Here is a 21,141-nt window from a genome sequence, read left to right as displayed (position 1 = left end):
TTTCAACTTTAAAAATAATGTTTTTGAGATTATAACTATATTATATCCACATTCCCTTTTCTGTCCCAAGCCCTACCAAGACCCCTCATTGTCTTCTAATTCATGGCCTTCTTTCCAGGATTCTTCTCTGCTTCTGTTGTAATGAATTGTAAGGAAGGAAGACCATAGCCTATGCCATGGTGAGTGTAGGGTGTTCAGAGAAGCTCTGTTTGAGCTGTCATTTCCCGTGGGATTTGATGGACCATGAGCCAGACTATGGTTCTGTTGATTTATATAATGACATGGGTAGTGGCCCGTATTCTCTGAGCCTCCCAGGTATGGATTTCTTGGTGAGAGGGAGACTCTGCAGCTCTGGCATGGTAGAAAATTATGCTTGAAGTATCATCATCCAGTGTACACACAGGGTCATGCTTTTGGTGTACAGTGGGAAGATAGATTAGAAAACTGATGGCCTGGTATATTGCATTCCACTTTCAGGTTTGTCTTATAAATGTTTCAAATAGTTTAAAAACTGGTAGAACTATGGTGATGTTGATTATCTTTTGGCAAGACATGATTAAAATGCTTCTAACTTTCTGCTACCACTAGCCCAATGGTGTGATTTATGATGTTTAACTTCAGGGGACAAAAAGAGTTTCTGAACTACCAAAGTTTCTCAGGTGTGTAGTATAGGAGGTCCTTCTGTCTATGTGTTGCTTTCATTGGATAAATAAAGAAACTGCCTTGGCCTTTTGATAGAGCAGAACTTAAGTAGGCAGAGAAGACAGAACTGAATTCTGAGAGAAAGAAAGCAAGAGTGTGAGAACTACCATGGAGCTGTCAGAATCAGACATGCTGAATCTTTCCTGGTAAGCCATGACCTCATGGTCATATACAGATTAACAAAAATGGGTTAAATCAAGATGTGAGAGTTAGCCAGTAAGAAGCTAGAGATAACAGGCCAGGCAGTGTTTAAATACATAGACTTTCTGTGTGATTATTTCACGTGTAAGCTAGCCAGGGTGGCTGGGATGACAAGCAGTCCACTCCTCCTACAATAGGTGTGCAAGGTGTTGGGCAGGTAGATAGGGCAGAATCTATATCTTGTGCTATAATCCATGTGAAAGGAAACAGATATTAAATTGTTCTATGCTGTTTTGGGATTGGGCATCAGTGGGAATCAGTTTACCTGAAAGCACAAGTAGTCCTAAGGGGTTGCAAAACCATAGCAGGAGATCACCTCTTTGCAGAGACAGCTTTAGGGCATGGGGCCTCTCTGGAAGAAATATTAGTAGCTGGATGGTCAGAAACATCAGTTTAAGGGTCACTTTGAGTTAATTTTGTGAAAATTGAGACAACTGTTTATTTAATTTCTATACACAGAGAATCATAGGTAGCTGGGTAACATTGGTCAAGATCACACCTTTCCTGACTAAGTTTATTTTAGTTTATTTTGATTAATAGCTGACTATATTTTCCTGCCTTTGTTCTTGGCTTTTTCTCTCCATTCTCTTTATTCTTTCCCAAATATCATACACATTCTTGATTGATCAGCTTTGTGGTAATTTTTTCCCCTGAGACAGGGTTTCTCTATGGCTTTGCAAACTGTCCTGGAACTTTCTTTGTAGACCAGGCTGGCTTCAAACTCACAGAGATCCTCCTGTCTCTGCCTCCTGAGTTCTGGGATTAAAGGTGTGCACTACCAATGCCCAGAAAGAAGTCATATTATGTCAATCTGTGTACTATTTTTTCATAATCCCATTGATTACTCTGAGTGCTTCCAATATAAATATAGCTTTGTAATCAGCTTTCCTGTTATAAATTGTTGGGAATTTTCATTGTACTGTATTCATTTATGGTGCAAATTTAACATACACATCATCTTAATATTGATGTGTCATGTTTCCAAGGATCATTTGTTTACTTCTTTATTTATTTAGGTTTTGTTGTGCTTGTTGTTAATCTGTGAGAGATTTTTGGTTTATTAGATAAAAGGTAGTATGGATGTTGTCAGGTGGCTCAGCACATATTCATTTTGGAGGTGACCTGAGTTCAGATACCTACCCTCAAGTTGTGAGGGTCATAACTCTACCATTTCAGATTAAGGGCATCTGAACTCCTCTTTTTTGTGTTACTTGTATACATATGGAAGACATTCTCATTCATACACAAACATATGCAAAAATAGCAATAAACTTGTTTTAAAAAGTGCTTTTGACTTATAAAGCAATTAGAGTAAAACAAGTTACTTTAGGTGTCCACTGATTCTTTAAAAATCTGTTATCTTGCATTTTATTTTAAAATGTTTTCATTTCCTCACTCTGATTGCAGACTTATAGGCAATCATCAGTCATGGGGAGCAAAATGGTATCTAAGTAATCCTAACACAATCCCTTTCTTTACTATAAGATAATGAGTTTTTTAAATAGTCAAAACTATTTTCTACAAAGTTAAGACGTGAGAAGGTTTCAAATGAATCTCTCCAATTTTGGTGGAAAAACCCTGCTCACCCAAGCCATTTTCTGTGATTGGTAAAGGAGAGAGAACTGAAGCGTATAGGATGAGTGCTGGTCAGTGTTTTCTTAGAGTTTGATTTTGGTTAGAATCCTGTAGTTTTCACTTAAAGGAGCATAATATGTCTTTGTGTCTTTGTGGTCAGTGCCACCAATCTATGTTGTTGATTTCATTCATTGTTTTCTAAGTATATTGTTTATTTTCTGGAAAATAATAGCCTCACCAATTTTGTATTTAGATTTCTCATGGTATGAGTGAAAGATTCCCGATTTGGGTGTCCTTCCCTTGGGGACCCAGATGCCCAAGAGCCAAGACCAGTCCAAACTGGATGCAAAAGCAAGAGGTATTTTTATTTGTTCACATGGGCACCTGTGGACACTGCAGCTTTCGGGTAGCTGAGAGTGCCGGACTAAATTAGGGGCTGATTATATAGCAAGAAGCGAGCTACAGAAGCGGATGCATTCTCAATAGTTATTTCAGATAACGATGGGAAGTGGCTGAAGTGGATGCATTCTCAATAGTTATTTCAGATAAAATGGTGGGGTCAGGTCAGGGACAGGTTGTCTATTCATCTTGAATACATGGGAATAAGTTAAGGCAGTCCATTCTGGGCTTTCTGCTCCCTTTTTGTCTTACTGTCGGCTGAAGACTGACCTCCAGGTATCTGACTACAGATATCCTGTTTTCTCATCATCAGGGACCCATCTGGTCTCAGGGTGACAGAGTTTCTGTCTCATGTCAAGAACCATAATATGAGACAGAAGGAAAAAAGGAATTTAGAAAATATCTTTGCTTTTCTTCATATCTATCATACCTTTCATTGAATATATGTATGTCTGTATATGTCTATAAGATTAATGTTTAAGTTTTTCACAATGAACAGTGAGTTTTCCTGCAGTGACATTTGAAGTTTCCAGGAAGAGGATGGGGCCCCACAACAACAACTCCACCTGGTTGATATGACGTCATGATACTGATAGCGCTACTACAAGACCTGTTTTGGGTACCAGCTGCACAAGATGGTTCCAACATGGTTAGCTGAAATGGTGCACATCTTGTACAACATTCTGGCCAGACCTCCACAAAATACTCAGAGACTATTTGCAATTTTAAAAGACATTGATCTTGAAATTTAACCATCATTTTACTTTCACAGGATCCCCCAGAAAGAACGTTGCCCCCATGACAGCTGGGAGTAATTCTAGAGAACAACGTCCCCTCTCCCAGTAAAGTTTGTCCTTGGGTTTAGGGACATCATTTAGGGGTTGGTTATAATTAATATATGGTTGAGGGTTGGGGGAGGAATTTTATAAGTGCAGGAATCTTAAAAAAAGAGGGATAATTGGATTATGGGATAATAGCTTTATACTTGTAAGTTATTGTTTTTAGACAAACATATTGGTATCGATTCTTATATATTGATACAAAGTTAAATTATGTTGACTATTTTATGCATGCATTCTTCTACCTCTGTTTAAAACATTTTTATGTATTGATATATATACTGTATTGATATATGTATATTTACCATATTGCATTGTACACTTCTACCTCTGATTAAGATACTTATATATTGTTTATGTATTGATATATATTTACCATATTGCAATGTATATTTGCACATTGTTTTATTTGGAGGTCACATTGTCCTCATTTATTGCACAGTTGTTTATTATCTCAGTCTTTAAGTTAGATAGATATTGAGAATTATATAGATCAATAGTCATCTAAGTTTGTCATTTATAATTAGACTAATCAGGTTTTTTAGAAACATAGAGATTATATTCAGTATAGATAGATAATCTTCAACCTCTTCAAAGAGCTGTAGAAAATGGCCTTTAATCTAATTCAGAGTTCTGTGGTAGGGATACACAATTGCTCCTGGCAACACCAATCTATTCCCGAGAGAATGTTGAACACCAAAGACACTCTACTTGGAGCCTTTCTTCTTGGCAGAACTGGCCTTTGGGTAAAGAAATGCCCATATCTCAACTACTGACAGAGTTACAAAATATCCGTAAATGGATAAAACAGGACTGTCATATCCTGCAAAGACAGGGTAAGATAGTTTTGAAAAGTTTCTTGCCTTTGAAAATGGTATGTCAGTTACATCAGGCCTCAGCCAAAGTTGGTTGCTTCAATGCTGCAAACGTGACTTTGGGTGTTTGCCCAGGTAGCCAGTTGTCTCTGTGATTTGTTACATGTTCTGGAAGTTGTTTGATTGCACTTCCCAATTACTCAGGTAACATTATTTCCCTTCTCAGATCTTGGATGGGATTGAAGATTATATAAATGTAGCTACTTTCCTTTCATGACTTGGCCAAGTTATTTGTTATACAAGACTTAAGCTAGTTAGAATAGGATATTTGTATTTATTGTATATAATTTCATAGGTTTGTACTTATTGTATATAATTTCATAGTAGGCTTAGAACTCTCTTACTTAAACAAAAGGGGGAGATGCTGCGGGAGCTCCTTCCACTCCTTCAGCCAATTGCCGCTGAGTTACCAGCCCATTGGGGTGCGGTCTCTCTCTCTTTAAAAAAAGCAGCAGCTGTCCTCCACTCTCTCTCTGGCTTCCAGCTCCGCTTCCGGCTCCTAGACTCCTTTCCTGTTCGTGCGGAGGGACTGTTGTCTGGGACGGTAATCTGTAAGTTTTTTCCCCTTTGAATAAATAACCATTCTATTAATCATAATTCCAAACTGGTGTGGGATTGTCTGTGACTTACGCCTTCAGTCCTCCTTATCATAGTCCCAGGCGGGGGACTTGGGAGCCTTTCTCATCTCAGAGAGGATGGTAACGGTCAAGAGCTGAGGTCCAAGGGCAGCTTGCCTAGCTGTTTCATCAGCCAGGTAATTTCCTTTGGCCTCGGAACTATTCCCTTTTTGGTGTCCTGGGCAATGCATAATACTCAGTCTCGCAGGCAAAAATAGGGCCTTTAGCAGCACCAAAATTTCTGCCTTATTTTTGATCTCTTTTCCCTCCAACGTTAGTAGTCCCCTTCTGCGATATATTTCTCCATGTATATGAGCTGTTGCAAAAGCATATTGGCTGTCCATATAAACATTAAGTTTCTTACCTGCTGCCAGTTGGAGGGCCTGTGTCAAGGTGATGAGCTCTGCCCACTGAGCGGAGGTGCCGCCAGGCAAGGCGCTAGCCCAGACTACCTGGTTTTTGGTAGTTATTGCGGCTCCTGCCTGCTGTTCTCTGTTTAGCAGGTAGCTGCTGCTATCCATGTACCATGAATAGTCGGCATTCCAGAGGGGCTGGTCGCTGAGATCAGGGTGAGTCCCGTGCATTTCCACAAGGATCTGTTGGCAGTCATGGGAGACAGTGCCTTCCGGCAGGGGCATCAGGGTGGCAGGGTTGAGAGTCACCATAGGTTCAAATTGAATTCAGTCGGCATCCAGAAGTAGAGACTGATAATGAGTTAGGCGAGCATTTGATAACCGACGGTCAGGTGGCTGATGAACAATGGACTCAATGGTATGCAGTGCCAGTATAGTCATCAGCTGCCCCAAGGTCAGTTTGCCGGTGTCCTTGATTAGGACTGCGATAGTGGCTACCATTCTCAGGCATGGGAGCCATCCGGAAGCCACTGGGTCTAGCTGTTTGGATAGGTAGGCAATGGGGTGCCTCCATGGTCCAAGTTTCTGTGTTAAGACCCTTTTTGCGAAGCCCTGTTTTTCATCTATAAAAAGTTCAAAGGGCTTGGTGATATCAGGTAGGCCTAAGGCAGGAGAGGAGAGGAGGGTTCGTTTAATTGTATCAAAGGCTTGCTGCTGTGCCTCAGCCCAAATAAATGGGGCATTCTGTTTAGTCAGTGGATAGAGGGGGGCTGCTACTTCTGCAAATCCTGGGATCCACAGTCAGCAGAACTCTGCCATCCCCAGGAATTCCCGCAGCTGGTGGTGGGTCCGGAGTGTAGGGATGCGGGATATAGTTTCTATTCGCATGGCTGTCAGCCAACGTTGACCATCCCGTAATTTATATCCCAAATAAGTGACCTCAGTGCGACAAATCTGGGCCTTTTTGCCTGAGGCTCTGTAGCCCATCTGTCCCAAGGTCTGCAGAAGGGCCCCAGTACCTGCATGGCAGTCTTGTTCAGTTGAGGCGGCTAGCAGGATGTCATCCACATATTGAAGCAGGGTCAGCGACGGAGGTCAAATCCAAATCTGCAGGTCATGATGCAAAGCCTCATCAAAGAGGGTGGAGGAATTCTTGAACCCCTGGGGGAGGCGGGTCCAGGTTAATTGTCCTGAGAGTCCCAGGTCAGGGTCTTTCCATTCAAAGGCAAATAGGGGTTGACTCAGTGGATTTAGTCTTAAACAAAAGAAGGCATCTTTTAAATCCACAACTGTGTACCAAAGATGAGTCATGGCAATGTACTCAGTAAATTGTAAGGATTAGGCACTGTGGGTGGATGTCTTCCACCCATTTGTTAACTTCTTGGAGGTCCTGAATGGGACAATAGTCCCCTGTGTTAGGTTTCTTCACTGGCAGAGTGGAGTGTTCTAAGGGGATCTACAAGGGGTCAATATCCCTTGATCTAAGAGTCTGATCAAGAACTCTTATATGAGGCCTGATTCCCTGGTAAGCCTCATTAGACATGGGATATTGTTTAATAGAGACAGGTGTTGCCATGATCTTTAGTTGTATGATCAAGGGGGGCTGCTGAATTGCTAGCCCCATGCCTCCAGTTTCAGCCCAAGCCAGTGGGTAGTCCTTGAGCCATGTGTCTAAATCATCTTGCGTTTCTTGTGGTCTGTCATAAAGCTGATATTCCTCCTCTAGGTCAAGGGTTAGTATTTGGAGGGCCCCATTTGGGCATGATATATTGGCTCCGGTCCCCTCAAAATGAATTTGAGCCTTTAATTTCGTCAATAAGTCTCTTCCCAGTAGCGGGTATGGGAACTCAGGCACATGTAAAAAGAAATGGGAGACTTTACCTGTTGACAAGAGTACCTTCCGTTCAGTGGTCCAGCGGTATTGCTTTCCACCAGTGGCTCCCTGCACCCATGTGGTGCAATCACCGAGTTGTCCTGGGGACTGGATGAGAACTGAATGTTGAGCTCCAGTGTCCACTAGGAAGGTAACTGGCTGCCTCCCAACATCAAGAGTTATTCTGGGCTGGGGGGACTCCTGGCCTTGACTTCCCTAGTCTTCATCCAGGGCCAGAAGGGCTGAACCCATCTCCGGTTTCCTGCAATCTTTGACCCAGTGTCCTTTTTCTTTGCAGTAGGCACATTGGTCGTGATCTACCCTGGGCCTCCTATTATTCCCCAGTCTCTCTGTTCTCCTTGTATTCTGGTTGGCCTGTACTACGGTGGCCAAGAGCCTGCTTAGATCTCTGTTGCGCTTCCGACCTCGTGCATTTTCTCTTTCCTCTGCTTCTTTTCTAAGCTTCTCCTCTCTCTTTTCTGTCTCCCTATGTATTCTGTCTTCTCTCTCTTCTAGAATCTCCCTTTTCTTAAAAATGCACTCAGCTTCCCTCAACAATTCCTGCAGTTTATATCCTTGAAGATTTTCTAGCCTTTGCAACTTATTACTGATGTCTGGCACAGATTGCCAAATGAAAGACATAGAGATGCTTACCCCTTGATCTGGACTGTCAGGATCATATGGGGTGTACATGCGGTAGGCTTCCTTTAATCTCTCAAGGAAAGCCGCGGGAGACTCTTCCGATCCCTGTGTCACCTGCTTTACCTGGGCCAAATTAGTAGGGTGGTGTCCAGCGCCCTGGAGGCCCACTATGAGCAACTGACGGTAAAGACGTATGTGCCTCCTACCTGCATCCGTGGTAAAGTCCCAATCAGGACAAGTAAGGGGGAAGGCGTCATCAATCTCATTGGACAACTGGGTTGGCCTTCCATCCTCTCCTGGAACATTTTTCCGGGCCTCCAAGAGGACCCTCTGTTTCTCCTCAGAGGTGAGGAAAGCCTGTAAAAGCTGCTGGCAGTCATCCCAGGTGGGCTGATGGGTTAACCGTATGGACTCAATTAGATTAGTTAGAACTACAGGGTCTTTGGAAAATGGAAGGTTATGCTGTTTCCAATTGTAAAGGTCTGAGGCAGAGAAGGGCCAATATTGCAGTTGCCCTCCAGCCCCTTGGCATAAGGGAAAGGCTTGGGAAGTGCCTCCCAAGGGGTGTAGTTCCCTGCGATCCCTGAGTTGTCCTGCAACAGGGGAATTGGGTGGTGAGGGGGGGGTCAGTGGTGGCAACAGGCCTCTCAAATTCTGCCTGTGGGGGTTAGTCGGGATGGCGAGTGTCGGTGCTGGAATAGGAGGAGGTGGGTGGTACGGAGGGGGTTCTTCTGTCAGTAAATCCATCAATAGGGATTCGTTGTCCAGGGGTAAGATAGGTTTCTGGCCCTCCCTAGTCACAGTGGGATAAAGGGAGGAAATGGGGAAAATGGGGAGGGGGGAGCAGTGGGGAGTGGAGAAGGGAGAGGTGGATACAGAGGTGATGCAGAGGCCGGGAGTTGGGGCTGGGAGGAGGCAGGAACAGAGGTGACGGGAGCTGCGGCAGAAGCTGCAGCAGGGAGTGAAGGAGGGAGAGGTTGGAGGGGAGGTAAGGATTTAGGGAGGAGGAAAGGGGCAACCCATGAAGGGGGCTTGCAAGCTAAACTCTCCCAAAGGCAACCTGGTCAGGATGTCCGTGGGGTCCTTTATCAAAGACCTTTTCTTTAACCTGCAAAATAGTAGCGATGTTAAAAGTTCCGTCCCTTGGCCAGCCCACATTAAACGTGGGCCATTCCGAGGAGCAGAGAATCTGCCATTTCTTCTTCTTCACTTCAACTGACTGGTCTGATGCTCGGTCGCAGACTTCATTACAATGATCTAGAGTCAAACTTAGGGGTGTAGTTACGGCCTGAACCATCGTTTTAAAATATAAAATTAAACAAACAAACAATATAGACAGAACAATCAGACAGCCAGCAACAAAATGCGCAGTGCAACTTTGGCGACAAACCAAAAGTACAAATTCAGACGGGGAAGTGACAACTTCACCCTGCAGACACATGAATCCTTCGGATTCGTGCCGAGCTCTGAAAAATCAGGCTCCCCAGACCCCTAGGGCATCCTCTAGGGTAGCGGGTGAGAAGTCTTGAGCCCATCAGCTCCTTCTCAAGGCCACCTCAAATACCAAATGGCAACGGATCCAACGCTGCGCAACAGGGTTAAAACGAAACCAAACGGAGAACAAATAATCAGACAGACAAGGATGGACAGATGCTGGGCAGCTTACCTCCCTGTGGGTTCCCAGTTGGTCTGGGTGGGGGTCCCCAAATCCAGGACGAGCCCCCAAATGAAAGATTCCTGATTCGGGTGTCCTTCCCTTGGGGACCCAGACACCCAAGAATCAAGACCAGTCCACACTGGATGCAAAAGCAAGAGGTATTTTTATTTGTTCACACGGGTGCCCGTGGACGCTGCAGCTTTTGGGTAGCTGAGCATGACGGATTAAATTCGGGGCTGATTATATAGCAAGAAGCAAGCTTACAGAAGCGGATGCATTCTCAATAGTTATTTCAGATAATGATGGGAAGTGGCAGAAGTGGCTGCATTCTCAATAGTTATTTCAGATAAAACGGTGGGGTCAGGTCAGGGACGGGTTGTCTATTCATCTTGAATACATGGGAATAAGTTAAGGCAGTCCATTCTGGGCTTTCTGCTCCCTTTTTGTCTTCCTATCGGCCGAAGACTGACCTCCAGGTATCTGACTACAGATATCCTGTTTTCTCATCATCAGGGACCCATATGGTCTCAGGGTGATTATGCTGGCCTGGGAACAGCTTGACCTGGTCGCAATGGAGATTTCCCGAAGCAGGTGGGGGTAGCTGCGAGGGCAGATGGGGGGGGGTTTAGCTGCGAGGGATAGCTGCAAGGGCAGATGGGTGGGGGTCTTCTCATGAGTTCCGTGAGTTTTTGTTGGTTTAGGAAGTTTCTGTGGAGTGACAGTTTTAGTTTTCTCTTCTTTATCTTAGATGTTTGCCTCTTTCCATTTCCTGGCATATCTATCTCCATGTTTGCATTTTGTTTTTAGTTTTTATTTTTTCAGGTATTATTATTATTATTATTATTATTAAAAATTTTCACCTCCTCCCCTCCTCCCATTTCTGTCCCCCTCCTCTCACTTCCCCTCCCCCTCCCTTTCCAGTCCAAAGAGCAGTCAGGGTATGTTTGTGTTTTTGCTGCTTAAGTGATTGATGTGATTAGTACATTGCCTTTGGATCTTTAAAACCTTCTTGTATATTATTGTCTCTGACTCAGTCTTCTTTTCTCCTCTATCTCTGCTTGGAATTCTCACCTTGTTCTGTCTGTTCTGTGCTGCCGTAGGCCCAACACAGTTTTTTTTTAATTAACCAATAGGAATAGAACATATTCACAGCACAGAGAGGGGAATCCCATATCACCTCCCCTATTCTGTCTAAATAAAAAGGAAGGTTTTAACTTTGATATAACAAGTTTACATAAAACAAAACAATTATCAAGCAAGAATTATAGTTACAATATTTAGTCCATTTAATTTGGCAGATTAAGGAAAATACTCTATCATCTATTTTATCTTTGTGAGTCGAAAGTTTTATAACTATTCTATCTTTTATAATTATAAAACTGTCTTTCTTTAACTCCAGAAAATACTCCAGAAGAATATATATTACCTAAGTAATTATAAGCACTTTGAAAACTCTAGAACTGACAAAGACATCTTGCTGCCTGGACAGTCACTCAAAGATTTTCTGTAACATTGGAGAATCCATCTTCAGTCTACAGGCCCATAGTGTCTAGCAGACTTTTCCATGAAGCAGAAAATTTCAAAGACAGTTCCACCTATATTGACAGTTTCTCAGTCATCTTTTTTCTGTGTCCTGAAGAATGTCTAGCAGACTCTTTCATGAAGCAGGAACTGTCTCACCTTCTTTAGGAGTCATTTTTTTGTAGGTCCTGCATTTCCAGTTTATACAACATACCATCAAGCAATCCAGGCAAGAGCAATTTCTTGCCCAAGTGGCTAGCCTTGTTACATTGAAGGCAAATTCCATGAGTTTCTTCAATGTCCATCAACCTCTCTGAAATAATTGGTTCTACCAGAAGGAGACATGTCTCACTGTCATGAAAAGGCCTAAGCTTTTAAAACATTTAAAATGCCATATTCTGTATGTCCTTGAAAGGTTTGAAGAATAGCTATTATATGAAATATATCTCTGTACATCTAGAAAACCTAACTAACATGACTACAAGTTTAATTATTATAAATGACTATCTATTAATTTGTATTTCTTAACTATACATTGAATCTTTAAATGAACTGAACAAATATAATACCTTAAACAAGAGAAGAGATTCATTTAACAAAATTGACCTCAAATTTTTATCAATGGACCAAGATCTATACAAATGCAAAGTACTATCTCTATATCATATCCCCTTTAAATGTAGACAAATGGAATAGGATAAGTCAGAGAAGGTAAGGTGGCTGAGGAAGAAGTACATTGATGTGTGAATCTGGGAATCAATTCTGATCAAAATAATCATTCCAACATTTGACAGCAGAATAATAAGATAAACAACAAGAAACACAAGAAATAAAACCCCTTTCTTGTCAGGGTTACTGGAAATTTCCAGAAGAAAAAAATTCAGGTAATAAAGAACAGTTTTCCATATCTATTCTTCTTTTTTCATGGTCTAAATGATTACAAAAATTTTCAAATTCATGTTATATTGGGCTTCTCATTTCTCCATATAGTACTGTATAATAAATTCAGGAAAATGTAATAACATTTCTAGATGAAATAATATGTTGAGATTTTTGTGCATGAAGTACAGTAGCAAAACTGGTTCAGTACATGGTACTTTTAAAATAGCTTTTTCATTGACAAAAACATCCCTGTATAGTAGGTACATAATTAACATTCATTTAAATGTATACATACATTTCATTTTCTTTCTGATTTGTCTATAACTCTGACACTCATTTTTAGGCAATGTATTTGAAACAAATAGAACCTTATCCAGAATTAATATAATAGAAAGAGAATATTTAATTACCCAGAAAGCCATACAGAACATCTTATCACTTAATCAAAAGCATCATTGTCATTATATTTACTGCATTCACTACTCTGTTACAAGTTAGTTAAGAAACAAAATCAACTTTTTAGAGAGTCATAAAATAAAATTAATGTGGAATTGTTTTATGATTTTAATTATTTGCTTAATATTTAATCATGATCAGCCACTCCCCTTTACTGCAACACTAAATTTTCCAACTTTTCAAATCCTGTATAAGTCAAATAAAAGTAGGAGAACATACTAAACACTCACTAGAACATGTCCATGATTATCAGGATACAGATTTTATGACACTACAGAATCAGAATAATCTATGTGCTTTTCATTCCTCAACTGACTTCCTCATATGTTCAATAAAAGCAAAATTTTATTTTTATTCTCTTAACCCATAAGTGTACCTGAAATAAGGCTGTCTTGCTGTCAGTTCTCTGATACAGAAGAAACAGGTTGATCACATTTATTTTCAATATGACTATTGGGATTAAATTTTCTTGAGGTTCCTCCTTCCCATCCTTCCCATCCTCATATAATCCTAACATGACTAATTAGTGTCTGGGCTCAGGAGATTATTTTCTTGGGCATCCTGAGACAACCATCCCTATGGCTGTTCTTTCAACTCCTTACCCTTCAATCAATTTGATAATTTATGATGAACAGAAGTTTTAGTGAAATGTGACACATAATAAAACTAAAATAGACCTTTTATTAGTAATTTCCATAAAATTTATTTATTATTTATCACAACTTGTTCATTCTTGTTCATTATTAGATTAATTTCCCAAAATTCAATTTTGAAAATATAACAATCTTATAGACTCTTTACTATTTGATTTTCATTGAATATTCTTTTCACATAATATTTTATCAGGATTTCCTCTCCCAGAAATCCTTCCAGGTCCTTCCCACCTCCACAGCCATACAAATCTATGCTCTTTCTTTACTTTTCTCATTATAACAAAATAGGCAAAAATTAAAGTAACAGTTTCTTTAAAAGTCAAAGAAACACAAAAATATAAGCAAAAAGTATAAAAGAGAAAAATAATATAAAAATGAAAGAGCAATAACCCCCCAACAAGAGAGATGAAACAAAGCAGTATGAGTCAAAAGACCTCCAATAATATTATTTAATTAATTTTGATTTGTCCATCTACTGCTGAGAATATGGTCAACTCTTAAGAGGATTTAATATAACCATTGAGACTCTATTGGAGAAGCCTATTTTCTCCTTTACAAACAGGCTTTAATTGCAGACAGCTTCTTGGTGAAGGGTGGAAGCCCATGTATATTTCCGCCTGTCAGAGTTTGAACATCATCTGGTTTGAACCTTTGCCTGATGCCACATTTTCTGTGAGTTCAGATGTGTATCAGTCATTTTGTGTCTAAAAGACTGTTTCCTTTGAGGCACTCATTTCGTATGACTCTTAAAATATTCCTCCTCTTCTGCAGATGCTCCTGAGCTCCTAAGGAGAGAAATTTGATAAACACATTCCATTTAGGACTGAGTTTTCTAAAATCTCCCAGTCTCTAAACCTTGCTCAATTGTGTGTATCTGTGTTAGTTTCCATCTACTTTTACAGGAAACTTCTCTGATGATGGCTGAGGGAGGCACTGACCTATATAAATGTCATTAAGAGTAATTTTACTGCTCTGTTCCTTTAGCAGAACAAAAGTATTTGGTTTCACCCTAGGTCCATGGACTATCCAGTCTCAAGGTTGATAGCATTACAGGTAATGTCAGATATTTTTCATTGTTATCTGAATGTACCCTCATATCCACAACAACCATTATTATTTCATTTTTTAACATCTGTAAAATATTTAGAACATATGCAGGGCTTCTTGTGATCCCTGTTATATAACTGTGTTTGCCTACAACCCAGCCCCCATTCCCAGGAACCTTACCACAGTGCTGTGTATGAAGATTAGTAAACTCATGAGGAATCATTGAAAGGGCTCTGTTAAACAATTCTAGGTCATTTAGTTAGTGTCCAAAAGAGTAAAAATGAACATGAAAGTAAGATTTTAATACATATTGTTCAAATGTACTATGTAGAAAATATATTTTAAAATGTACAAGAGGTAAATGCTTTAATTAAAAAGTAAGCAATCTACATTTCAGGTGTGTTATTTACAGCAGCTGTTAGCTGAGAATTTGTGAAAGAAGTTTAGCATGCAATTCCAAATATCCAATATTTGTCAAATTACAACATCCTCAGTTCCCTTTTCTTATTCTACAACTTACCCTATATCTTTTATTTATGCCAAATGCTAATCTGGTAGTAACTCATATTTCACCATAAAATTACCTCTACACTCCATTCTAAAATTGTTTGTTTTGAATTTTCCTTCATTTGGCAGTGGTCTGTTGAGAACACAAACTATGAATTTAATTGCAGACCATTAAAATATGTTATCAAGTGTAATGGATTTATATTTAAGCATATTTACTTACATATGTATAACTTACTGATATATGTTACTCATTAAAAATCATATATACTCTGGATAACTATGTTATATGGAAAGAAACTATGATGCAAAAAATAAAATAGTGTCAAGAATACTCTTACATAAGTTTTAACATACTCTAATGGATTTGCCTCTAGAAACTTCTGCATGCAGTTCAATGAAGAAAATAAAGCATACAATTCTAATTATGATAATGATGATGTTCTTTTCACTAATATGTTACAATATTTTAGTGAATTTTCTTTACTTAAATGAAACCCCTAGTGGTCCACATAGTCTTAGAAATATAAAAAAGTGGAATTATATGTGAGTTTTCAGTTTACACAAGTAAATATTCTCCTGGACACTAAGCATAGGAAGATACCAAAGAAAAGTCTTCCAGAATGAGGGACAATTAATTATTTTATTTTATATAAGGGCTATATTATAATATGATAATCATTTATGGATACACAGAATTTTTGTGTTAATATTGTTATTTCATATTATACTAAAATGCAATAGATATGAACAACCAGTTTACAACAATAAAATACTACAGATAATGAAAATTAATGATGTCTGCATAAATATTTCAGGTTATTTTAGAGTCTTTTCAAATTATATGTGAAAGCAATAATACTTTGAGGGAAAGAATAGTCCTATAAACATCTTAATTTGTGCACTATGTTAGAATAAAACTATGCAAACTACTTTGTCTCCAAAGTTTTCTTCAGTGATACTATTCAGTTCATTAGAATTGAGCGATGCCCCAATTAGTGAAACACATCTCTATGTTTCTTGAAAAGACAGGCTCATGAAGCTTTTGTCCTAATCATCTATTTAATCCACTGCTGGTTTCATTACTGGATACATATTAGATTGTGGATGACTTAGGGTTGAAGGAAGATTAGAAAAGTCCAGAATGTTTCTTTGTGAATCATTTCCTACTTTGGCATCTTCCTATTTGTACCCCAAAGACCTAAAAAGGAATTCTGAGCATCTTTTGTCACTGTGACAAAATATCTGGCATGAACAACTCAGAATTCCTGTTTAGGTCTTTGGGGTACAATTGGCATGGTGGAGCCATCCCATACAACTGACAGGAAACAATGTGAAAATAGGAATATGCCATGATCACTGTACAAGTTTACAGTCCCATTTGTAAATGAAGGAGTGTTCCCCTTAATCCACATCCTCTCCAGCCTCAATTATCTTTGGTGTTTTTGATCTTCTCCATTCTGAGTGGTATAGGATGGTATCTAAGAGTCATTGTCATTTGCATTTTCCTGATGTCTAAGGACATTGAACAATTCATCAAGTGTTTTTTGGTCATTTGCAATTCTTCTGTTGAGAATTCTCTGATTAGACCTGTACCCCAATTATTGGTTGGGTTATTTGGTAATTTGATGTCTGAATCTCTTTTCAAGAAACATAGAGGTGTGTTTCACTATTTGGGGCATCACTCAATTCTAATGAACTGGATTCTTGAGTTCTTTATATATTTTAGAGATCAGTCCTCTGTCCAATGTGAGGTTAGTGAAGATCTTTTCCCATTTTGTAGGCTGACATTTTGTCTTAGTTACTGTTTCCTTTGCCATACAGAAACTTCTCAGTTTCACAAGGTCCCATTTATTAATTGTTGCTCTCACTGTCTGTGCTACCAGTGTTATATTTAGGAAGTGGTCTCCTGTGTCCATGCATTCAGGGCTACTTCAGACTTTCTTTTCAATGAGGTTCAGTGTGACTGGATTTATGCAAGATCCAGCAATACTCACATGGGCAAATACCCAAAGTATGCACATTAAACTACAAGGACATTTGCTCAACTGTGTTCATAGCAGCAGTATTCATATTTGCCAGAACCTGGAAACAACCTAGATGCCCCTCAATTGAAGAATGGATAAAGATAAAGAAAATATGGTGCATTTACACAACAGAGTACTACTTAGCAGTAAAAACAATGACATCTTGAAATTTGCATGCAAATGGATGGAACTAGAAAAAAAGACATCTTGAGTGAGGTAACCCAGATAGATAAACATGGTATGTACTCACTCACAAATGAATAATATATGTAAAGCAAAGGAAAACCATCCTATAGTCCATGATCCCAGAGAAATTTGTTAAAAGAAAAACCCCAAGATAGACTTATATGGATGCCCCTGAGAAGGTGTTAAAGAAACGGCGATGGGCTGCGCTCCCACCACCCGGCTAGCTTTACCCGAAATAATTACATGGAAACTGTACTTTTTAAACACTGCCTGGTCCATTATCTGTAGCCTCTTATTGGCTAACTCTTACATATTGATATAACCCATTTCTAATAATCTGTGTAGCACCACGAGGTGGTGGCTTACCAGGAGGATTCTAACCTGCAGCTGTCTCGGAGAGGAGAGTCAGGGCGATTGGCTCACTGTCTTCTTCCCAGTGTTCTGTTCTGTCTACTCCACCCACCTATACTCTGACCTATCAGGCCAAGCAGTTTCTTTTTTAACTAACCAATAAAAGAAACAAAAATACAAAAACATCTCCTACATCAAGAAGGGAAAACAGACATCTCCTGAAAAGACTGGGATTATGGTGGTGAGAAGGAAAGGTGGAAGAGGTAGAGGGGATGGAGAGGAGGGAGGAGAAAATGAGGGAACAGGATGATCAAGAAGGGGGAAGAACAAGGGGGAGAGCAAGGAAAGAGATATATTGATTGAGGGAGCCATCAAAGGGCTAGCCAGAAACAACATGGCACTAGAAAAATCCCCAGGAAATCACAAGGATGACCCCAGCTAAGATTCTAAGCAATAGTGGAGAGTATGCCTTAACTGGCCTTCCTCTGTAATCAGATTGATGACCACCTTAATTGTCATCATAGAACCTTTATCCAACAACTGATGGAAGCAGATCTATAGGGAATGACTGGGCTGAGCTTCTAAAGACCAGTTCAAGAGAGGGAGGAATGATAACATGAGTGAAAGGGTCAAGACCATGATGGAGATACCCACAGAAACAATAGACCTGAGCTAATGGGTGCTTACTGACCCTGGACTGATAGCTGATAGTGGAGTAACTTGCATAGGACCAAACAAGGCCCATTGAATGTGGGGGATAGTTATGAGACTTGGGCAGTCTGTGGGGCCACTGGCAGCAGGACCAGGATTTATCCCTAGTTCTTGAACTGGCATCTTAGAGCACATCTCTTTGGAGGGATACCCTACTCAGCCTAGAGATATCGTAGAGAACCTTGGTCTTACCTTGAAGTGGACTCCCTTTCTGAGGAGTAGATGGATGGGGGAGGGTGGGGCAGGTGGAGGGTTGGGAGTGGGAACCAGGAGAGCTATGGAGCTTCTGTTCTTGTGTAGAACTTGAGTTTACCTTCCCACACCCACACCCACTCAAGGTGGCTCACAACTAAATGTAATTCAAGTGTCAGAAGATCTAATGTTCACCACTGACCTCAGTGGTGGTAGACATTCATACATAGGAGCATACACACAAGTGAGCACACACACAAACATACATAAAATTAGAAATACCCTGCTAACTGATATAATTAATTGATATTTCAAAATTCACTCTTGTTGTTTGAGTGACATGATGTGGACAAAAAGAAGTACATTCATTAATCTAGAGCTAGTAATGGAGCCCAACCCAGACTAAGTAATAAGTCTGTCACCCACTAAAATAAAGACATTAATTAAGTGTGGCTTAATTAATCTAGATTAATGCTAGATGTGATAGCATTCATCTTTAATCCAGATACTCCAGAGGCAAAGGCAGGAGGATCTCAGTGATTTTGTGTCTAGCCTGGTCTACAAAGTGAGTTTCAGGACAGCCAGGGCTGTTATACACAGAAATCCTGACTTGAAAAATAGAAAATTTAGACTAATATTGAACATTTATATTATTTATGAATGGAAGTTGCCCTACTTCTTGACAAATTATCTACTAGACATTGTTCTGTCTCCAGGGAAAATTCTAACTCCAAAATACTTTACTTAAGTTGACCACAGAATATTTGTTATGAAACTGCCTCACGAAATGAAAAGTAGCACTAAATAAAGTGAATAAAACCCAGCTTGCCATCTGTGTGCACCTTTACATATTCATCTTCTCAACATTCTTGATGATGTTGAGCATTTCAACTCTGATGAAAATGGGAAAAAAATGATTATCAGTGAACCCCAAACTGTGGGGATCCACAGTTTTGAACCTGTTCCACCTTAACTGGAGGACATAAAGTTTGAGCTTATTTTGACTCTCTCAAAGTTGTTGATGGCTGGTGTGGCTACAAATAGGAGATTCTGACCAAGGGTGTAATTAATTAGTATTGTGGGTATAGAGGTAGATCTGCTCCACCTGGATCAAAAGTTGAAGAAAAATATGTTAATGAAGTCAGTTTCATCCCCCTCCACTTTTGTAGTGAAGTCTATAAAGGTATAAAAAAATAAATGAGGTGAATTCAGTATCCATTTAATGTCCCTACCAATGCTCTTCTGTGTTTCTGCCTCTTATTTCTCTTATGCCTTTGTTCCTTTGGATTAAAAATTCTAATCCTCACAGTTATACCACGGAATGAATGAGTTTTTTCTTTTTGATGCCTTTAGTAAGGCAGAAAATAGGAAAGTAGAAAAGAGAAAGCTGATGAACTAAGAGATAGAAGAATTGTTTGATAATTCCAAAACACAAAGTCTCTTAACAAGGCCAATCAAATTATCCTTTAGAACATAGACTGATTAGATTTATTTGATAATTACAGAGAATTATTAATGAGAGTTGATGTCATTTTATTGACAAACATGAAAATTTTTGCAGACTTTGGAATAACTTCATTGAAGATTTTCAAGTTTTACCCTTTAAAAGTTCTAAAATGCTGCTACCAGAACATAAACACAACTGCTAGGAAGAATATGGAAGAGAAAAATTGTGACAAATATTTGAACCCTAATCATTTCATTCACAAGGATGGTACCATGGATTGGGTTGGCAGTCATTCTTATAATCTGACAAAGAACTTTCTGTCAGCAGAACTTGACATTATGACCAAGAACTAACTCTTCAAGGGTTGAGACACAGATACAGACTAAAACTGCTATGTCCAGATAATATATAGAAAGTTTTATTACCTGTAAAAATTATCCGAGAAACCTCTCTGTATAGTTATGACTGGGAAAACTTAAGTTCTATGGAAACTACTTGATGGAGGTGTTAGCAATATAGGGTATCTTCTAAAGAAACCTTCAGGCAGTGGGTACATCTAGCTCAACAAAGAGCTCTTGTCTGATGCCGACACAGGAGTTATCATGTCAGGGATGATGTGGGAGTATTGTATGTATTCTGTCAATCATATTTTAATAAAACACTGATTGGCCAGGAAGGCAGTATAGGCGGGAAAGCTAGACAGGAAAAAGGGGTGGAGCAAAGAGACTGAGAGTATTCTGGGAAGCAGGAAACTCCCTAGCCACTCCTGCGCAGACCGCCGAAGAGGCAGCATGTAACTTGCCCAGCTGAGAAAGGTATGGAGCCATGTGCTAACATAGATAATGATAATGGGGTAAGATAAGTTATAAGAGTTAACAAGAAGCCTGACCTAATGGGCCAATCAGTTTATAACCTAATGTAGACTCCGTGTGATTTTCCTTGGGACTTGCTGGCTTCTTGGGGTACTGGGTGGGACAGAAACCCCAACAAGCCAGCCCTCAAGCTACATATGGCGCTCAGACGTGGATAACTGAATCCACAGAAAGCTTGAGAAAGCTTGGGAAAGAATAGAGTAAAACATGCTTTCTTGGTATGGTAGCAGCAATTTCTCAGGTCTGCTCTGCTTGCTAGAGGCAAGCAAGGCTCTCAGCTAAGAGAGGTTTCCTGACTCAGCTTTAGCTGCAAAACCCTGCAGCTCTTCTAAGAGGTCCTGCCGTGAAACACTTAAACAGTGTTGATGAAAAGCTGAATGCATGCTTTTCAGGTTTTCAGCAGTAGCAGGAAATAAGCTGCACTGTTTTAAAATGCTGGCTTTCTGGGCTGTCCTGCCAGGGAAAACTCTCACTCTTTCAGGCAGGCAGTCCCACTGAGTGTGGTCTGTGAGCAGAATGCTGCAACTTGCTTGCTAGCAAGGACCTTGAAACGCCA

Source organism: Myodes glareolus, chromosome 7 (assembly GCF_982192425.1).
Source record: "Myodes glareolus chromosome 7, mMyoGla1.1, whole genome shotgun sequence".
NCBI classification, from domain to species: domain Eukaryota; kingdom Metazoa; phylum Chordata; class Mammalia; order Rodentia; family Cricetidae; genus Myodes; species Myodes glareolus.
Note: the sequence above shows the minus strand (reverse complement) of the source record.